Below are 7,617 nucleotides of genomic sequence, written 5' to 3'. Positions count from 1 at the left end.
GTGGCGTTTCATAACGGCCTTGGACTAGTTTCTGCTGCGCAGGCAAATTTGGTGGAACAATTCCCATTTTGTTGTCGTGAGTCGTGCTTCTTTCAGGGTCATTTTCAGGGCAGGACGTGATTTAACGTCTTGAATGGGGTTCGTGAATAAACAAATATTTGGGAAGGGAAACAGGCAATAATTAATGAATTGAATCAATCATTTAGTAATTTGTGGGTTTTTTGGCTGAGGTGCATGTTAACAAAAAACTAAACTAACAAAAACTAGGTCGCTGAATATACAGCGGGTCATTTCTGAGGCGGAGAAGGGCTATCTTGGCAAAGGAACACAAGGAGACGTTCATTTAAAATGCAGTTTGAATGGCTAAAATCCATTCAGCCACTGTGGAGATATTGATATCTAAAATAGTATAAGCTGGGTGATTTAAACATAACTGACCCACGGCAACACATCCAACATTTGACCTATAGGGAAAGCAATGCTAAAACCATTTGAAAGGTCTCCTAAGAGGATGTTTAACACAGGACTCATAGATCTGCTCTTGACACCCATCCAGTACCTGCATGTGTCTCTTCACAGTGCCCAGTGGGTGTGACGCCCATGGCCTTATACGCATGCAGTTCAGGGTGTGGTCCTACGCATTAACGCCGGTCAATCACTTCTGCTGCTCCTGGCAGATTTGCTGACAAAGGCGCCCTATTTTACCACCGCATACTTTTAGTTATGGCTTTTCAGTGTTACCAAGGTCATATCGAGAGAGGGGAATTAATCAATCGCAGACGTTATCCATCATTTAGTTTCTATCCGCTGTGTCCATCAATCTGTTAAAGTCCAATATGTTGTCTGATAAGTCCAATTATTGGAAGCCTTTCAATAGCTTTTCATACTAATAATGTAGTCTATTCATGTCAATTGAGATCACAATGATGAATTCTGTCATACCTGTGATTGCCATCCAATGAGCAGGTTTAGGGAAGGTACATATTCTGCACGTGATTAAATGGAGTGCATGTGTTTGTGCTGCTCTCGGCAGATTTCGTTATGGGCTGACTGTGATAATTCTTAGTGTGTGTGTGTGTGTGCGATGCTGCTGAAACTAGACACCACCACACTATTGATGTGAGGGCCATCTCGAACTCTCCTCTGCATCTATCTTTATCTCCTTCCGTCTTTTACTCTCACATTCATCCCCTTTTCCTCTGTTTCTACCTCCCTCCATCCTCCTCCTGCTTCTTAACCGTAACACCCCTCCCTGTCTTTAGCCCCACCCTCCCTCTCTTCCGTCTCTCATGCCCCCTCTTTATTTAGTTTTCATCCCTGTCCTGCTCACCCTCCCCTTCACCTTACTCTTTGCCCTCATTCTTTTCCCTCCTTGCCTCATTTTGATCCTTCCCTCCCTCCTTCCCTCCCTCCCTCCCTCCCTGCCTCCATCCTGCTGGCTCAGCTGGTATAGAAGCAGCCTTTGTTTCAGCTGTGTCCTCTACCCTTTGAAGGAGAGAAGCTGGAAAAAAAAAATGGGTGGGAGGAAGGGATAGAGGGAAGACGTGAAGCATGGACGGGGTAGGAAAGGAGAAAAATCCAACTGGGAAAACGGGATAAAACGAAGAGATGGGTGGGCGGATGAATAGAAGCAGGGGAAAGGGAAAAGGGGAGAAGTGCTGAAGATAGGGAGGGAGGAAGGAAGGAAGAGGGTTATCTTTGGATCAATGAGAAGGGTTGTTCAAGTCATTGACATCCAGTAGTAACAGCATTTGAGGCCTGTGTGTGTGTGTGTGTGTGTGTGTGTGTGTGTGTAGGACATGTGCTCTCAACTTAGCACACCTCCACTTGGTTCAATGATGCACAGTTGCAGCGCTTTTGTTGTCAGTTAAAGGCCAACCAAGCAGTTTATTAATAATGAAGCTGCTTTGAACACAGTCAATGCCGGAGAACCCTGTAAGCTACACAGTCACCGTGTACTGCAGCCCGAGTCATACCAAAAGTAGATGCACTAGAAAAGTAACGCAGGAAGTGATTTTTTTTTTTTTTTTGTTGAATTATTGCTTTTGAGTCCAATATTGAACACCCATCTTTTCCTCTGTGTTTCCTGTTCTACAGTGAGTGACAGAGAGAGAAGATTTTGGACCTTCACCCTCACCCATGATGTTATCGCAGTGGTAACATGTGAAACCTGTAGCAGAGTCTTATCCGCTGTTACATCTCTAAAGGTAAGGTGCCTTTTCTACATGATTTCCTTTTTTACTGATTTATTTAAGTAAACAGTTGTACATGTTGAGAAATACACTGATTTGCTTTCCTGCTGAGAGTTAGATGAGATTGATACCCCTCTTGATACCACTCGCATGTCTTCAACGCATGCTACAACCAGCCAGCTTAGCTTAGCATAAGCAGCTAGCTTGGCTCTGTTCAAAGTTAACAAAGCAGCCTACCAGTAAAGCTCACTGTAATACCTTGTTACACCTTGTTTGTTTGATCTAGCCCAAAAAAAAGAAAGAAGACATTAAAGAGCAAGTTGTTTTAATTTGAAGTCATTGCATCCACCCAACCAAGATGGGTGCTAAAAAGCTAATGACCTGCTGGGCTCTATCTTCATATGTACAGACATGAGAGTGGAATCAAACTTTTCGTCGAATCTTCAGCAACTTATTCCTTAATATTTCTGCTGTGGAGGCCTGTGATAAAAGTTGGTTCCTCTTGGGACAAAACTCTTCCAAACAGAGATTGGAGTCACTGGGCTTTGGATTTGTTAATTGGACGCAAGGCTACCTTAATTTGGCCTTGTAGTGAAAACGGAGATCTGGTGGAAACTACGTCAGTGTTTTGGCTTTGTCTGACTTTGTTCGTCCCCGTAGCGGAAACCTGAACAGTGTTATTTGGCTCTCTGTGAGGTGCTTGCATGCTGATTGGACTAGCCGTGTTTTTCGCCCTGTAGTTGAAACCGGGGCGGGCCCAGTTTCTGGTTGCGCCAGGCTCTGCTGTGGAGATCAAGCTGGCCCACTTCAGTAAGAGTCTTGAGGTCTGACTAATGGCAAGAGCTCCCTTTCTTTTTTCTTTAAAATCTTCACATCTGTCTCGTGCTCGCTCTCCTTTTTCATCATCTCTTATCTCGCCACTAATATTTTTAGGCGGGATTATGGTAGCTTGTCATTTTCATACAGGCTGTCTCTGTCAGAAATCCACCTCTAACCTCTTTACCCCCTGAGACTCTGCTGCTGATCTGCTCTCTCTCTCTCTCTCTCTCTCTCTCTCTCTCTCTCTCTCTCTCTTTTTTTCCCTAGCCTGCTCTCCCTTTTGCTCTCTTCAGCTGGCTGTTAGATCTACACTTCTAACCTTGATACATCCCGTTGGGATGTGGCTGACTGCTGAACTCTGCCACAGGATAGAAAAGGGGGAGTGAGTGGGGGGAGAAGAGGAGATAGAGGGGAGGATATTGGAAGGTTGGGCGAATGAATAGAGTTAAGAATCTATCCAACAATCCACCTACATATCCATGCTTCATTTCAAAAGATTCATTTCAGGGTTTTAGTTGAAAATTTAGTGTAAATTGAGGACGAGATAAGCATGGTGTGTATGTGTGCGAGCTATACATTGGTAGCAATGCCTCAGGCACATGCGAACTCTAACCCTAACAAATCTCAGACTTCTGCATATAAAGGTCTGTTTGCTGATATGCAATCGTAGCTAGAGGCGAAACTCTCTCTTCATAACGCTCTCTCTCTCTCTCTCTCTCTCTCTCTCTCGTGAATCCATCAACACCTTGACTTCCTCGTTTAATTACATTCATAGATCGTAAAATTCTTCCAATATTAATGTTGAATTGTAAATATGAGACAAACATATGAGACTCGAAGATAAACCGATTTTTCGCGTTTAAAAAGGTCAAAGGTCAAGATCACTGTGACCTCACGTACGCCCCGGTCTCACGAACGCGATATTTTAAGAATGCATTAAGTTAAATTCTTCAAATGTGACACTAACGCCCACCTGCACTCAAGAATGGACTGATTTGAATTTGGTGTTCAAAAGTCACTGTGACCTCACGAAACACGTTTTTTGGGCTACAACTCAAGAATCCACATGCTAACAATGAGAATTTCACACAAATGTTTAATAGGATGAAATGATGAAGGGATGACATTTTGAACGGACACGCATGTAAACTGCAACATGGTCGAGGCATACAACCGCGAGGTGGTAATTGTAGTGTTAGAAATAAACTATACTGGTCAAACTCTAGTATAGGTAAAGCTCTTAAACGCTGGATACTACATTTTCCCATAATTAGATTTTTTGGGCATTTATTGTGCAAATGCAAAAAATTTGATGTTGACATAACAAGCAATGCAGCAACTGTGATGGCCTTTTTTTTTTTTCATTGTTTCCTACCATTTTAAAGATCAGACGAATGCTGAATTCACTGTCAAATGAATCAGAAGATTAATTGATGACCACAGCAATTTTAGTGTTTTCCAAACTTTGGATGGCGATCTCCACGTGATCGTCCACATGGACTAAACCTTGTTACGAGCCAGCTCACCTCCAAGTGCAAAACTGGTGCAAAAATTCCCCTTTTAGTTGCATTGTTGACCAGTTTGCATTGTTACCACGGATGTATCGACAAAAATGAAATAGGAAGGCCTCTAATACAGTCCAGTATGTACACTGCTAGAACAGCAGGTGTGTGTGTGTGTGTGTGTGTGTGTGTGTGTGTGTGTGTGTGTGTGTGTGTGTGTGTGTGTGTGTGTGCGTTGCGTTCCTCTTCAGCAGCTGTCAGTCATCCTTCCTTGTGAATGTGCAGACACATCGAGGGTTAGAGCCAGCTCTGCTTGCTCCGGGGTGAGAGGAAGTGAGCGATGCAGCGACCGACAGGGAGAGAGATGAGGGATCAAACAGCAGCTTCTGTATATTTTATCTTTTTAATGAACAAAGTGGCACACATCGCAATGCGTTGGAGTTCACTCAGAGGCCTGTATGCCCTTGGGAGAATTAAACCTGCAACCCGGAAGCAAGTTGAACTAATACTCTCTTTAGGGCTGGATCACCCCTGAGGGTGTGTGTGTGTGTGTGTGTGTGTGTGTGTGTGTGTGTGTGTGTGTGTGTGTGTGTGTGTGTGTTTGTGCATGTACTGAAGCCCTCAATAGCTCAGCAAAACAGATCAAAGTCAAAGTCAAGTCTCCCTCTGTCCCCTACTCACTTTGATGAATGGATGGGTGGATGGATGGAGGGGAGGGAGGGAGAACGGATAAAAAGGGAGAGGTTGGAGAGAGGGATGAATGAGTGACTGAAAGTACAAGGAGTTCAGAATGGATTGACGGACGTGGGGGTTGGGGGTGGAGAGAATACGTGAAGTGGAAGTAGATGAATGAAAGGGCGGATGGATGGTCTTGACCTTTTCATCACCCTCTTCAGAGAGTTGTATTTGATTCATTTTTTTTCTTCTGTCCCTTCTTCACTATTTAAATCTACCAAAGCGTCATCCTTCTTCTTTGCTCTTATAATACTTCTCCCTCTCTGCTTTTCATGTTTTACCTCTAAGTCCTTTTCCCATTTCACCTTCCTTATATTCTATTTGTTGCGCTAGTCTGTAATGTAAACTGTCTTTCCCACTTTCCCACATTTCTCCTTTTTCATCTTCAGCCCGTGTTCCATTACCCCTAATTTTCCTTTTTCTTGATCACATCCAATCTTCTTTCTCCATTCACCTACTCGTTACCTCCCTCTCTGGCAGCCTGTGAGTGTGCACGTGTGTGTGTGTGTGTGTGTGTGTGTGTGTGTGTGTGTGTGTGTGTGATTATCTCGCCAGGCTGTGTCTGTGTATGTGTTTATGCTCTCTCTCTCCCGGAGAGTTGAAAGACTGCCTGGATCCCTGGGGGGGGGGGGGAGTTTGGCAGCCGAGACCTGCTGAGGGCCAGCCAGGCCTGGGTCACCAAGCTAACCTCTTCCACCTGCTTGGCCTCTGGCCCCGTGGGATAATAGGTGTGAGGAGGGAGGGTAGGGGGGGGGGGGAGATAAAAAGGGAAGAAAGTCAAAGGAAGGAATTCAAACATGAGAAGAAATGCAAATACGTAAGAAACACACCCCAAGGTATTGAGCTAGTCATGCTTAAAACTCCCTGTTTCTCTCTCTCTGTTGCTTTTATGTGCCGTTGTTAGTCATGCTGAACACTCCGAAAGTGTTCTTCTCTTTCTTCTTTCAGCAGGCAAACACGTACACACCAGCATGGCACAGTTGAATACACAAAAGAATGCAATTTAGCACGGCATTAGACATGTGCGTTATGAGACAAAGACTTGGAAACTAAAAAAACAGTACTGGAGGTGTGTCCAAATTAAATAAGACTTGTATCACTGTGTATGACATTGTATGGTTGACCAAGAATTCACGTATTCGGCTGCTCTCATTTGGCGTCCGTAGATATGAAAAATGATGATCTGTAATTCATAAATATCCCACAAAATCAATATACGGAATCACAGACCTTTCAACCAGGAGGCCGCTGTTTGTTCCCTGTGTAAAAATGAGAAATCAACGTCGATTTATTTGCAACCTAACTCGCGTACTTCAGTAACAACACTTCCATAGGTATTTTAACACGAACAGCAATACTTTACTCAATGTAACTAAGTACTAAGTGGAGAGCAGGGCCGCTTTTCAATCAGAGGGTCGGCGGTTCAATCCCCGGTTCCTGCTCTACTAGTCTCATGTCAATGTGTCCTTGAGCAAGACACTTAACCCCAAAATTGCTCCCGTAGCTGCGTCTACGGTGTGTAGATAGATACTGAATTGTAGAATGAGTTGTTTCCTGTGAAGATGACAAGACTGAATGCATGTCACGAGCAGAACCTGACATGTACTGCGGGACTTACAAAGTAAAACGCACAAAGACTCAGGAGCTACTTTTCGCGAGATAACATACAAACCATTGTATGAGAAGAACCCTGCAGCAGACACAGATGAGCTACAATGATCAATGTTTCCTTTATATTCGCTTTGGAGTGGCAGGACACGCGATCATTAATATCCTCTGCTCTCGTGTTTCACCAAGTGCAGGGCTTAGCCTCTCCACACACACGGAGCGGAGCCGAGGGGAGGAGATACAGGTGAAGATAGTGTTGTTGCTCCTGGTTACAAATGGGCTCGTTAAAGAGATAAGTATCGTGCTATTTGTCGAATTGGAGCGGTTGCTGTGTAGGAATGTTTCCAGAGTGTTGTAAAGTCAAAAAAAGTCAAAAAATGTATAAAATGTAATCATTTCCAAAATTCACAACATGTTTTTATGTAACACAATAATATGCTTCAATCCATATCTGTTGGCGTTTAGCCTCTCAAAAACTCAAAAATCACTGCGGTCGAAAAACTGTTTGCTCTCCTACTTGCCGCCCTCAAAAGGAGGCGTTGATGATTTATATTCATTGAAAAAAGTTTGATTTTGAATTTAATTATAATAAAAAAAACATTAAATAATTTAATCGGATTAATCCAGTTTTTTCCAAATGAAGGGTTTTGTTGGCATCATAAAATATGACCTGAATAGAGGCTTTGAATGTCAAGACAACATGACTTTGGTACATTCTTCCAGAAGAACAGTACTATCAGAAGAACTGGCAAAATAAGAGG

The 7,617-nt window shown here is 43.4% G+C and overlaps 1 protein-coding gene across 2 annotated transcripts in view; it reads left to right on the top strand.

Moving 5' to 3' along the window:
* The window catches only part of LOC137877855 (leucine-rich repeat and fibronectin type-III domain-containing protein 5-like), a 100,697-nt gene that overhangs the window by 46,775 nt on the left and 46,305 nt on the right, over positions 1-7,617 (top strand). For both annotated transcript variants that reach the window (XM_068718011.1, XM_068718012.1), the window contains one exon: positions 2,098-2,207. The gene's annotated coding sequence lies outside the window, so the exon portion shown is untranslated. The remainder of the gene's footprint in view (positions 1-2,097; positions 2,208-7,617) is intronic.

This window comes from Cebidichthys violaceus, unplaced genomic scaffold, assembly GCF_023349555.1.
Source record: "Cebidichthys violaceus isolate CVI_PGR_0920_01 unplaced genomic scaffold, fCebVio1.0.p SCAF_22, whole genome shotgun sequence".
Taxonomy (NCBI): domain Eukaryota; kingdom Metazoa; phylum Chordata; class Actinopteri; order Perciformes; family Stichaeidae; genus Cebidichthys; species Cebidichthys violaceus.
The sequence above is the reverse complement of the archived record's forward strand: the minus strand, read 5'-3'. Positions and strand labels throughout refer to the sequence as shown.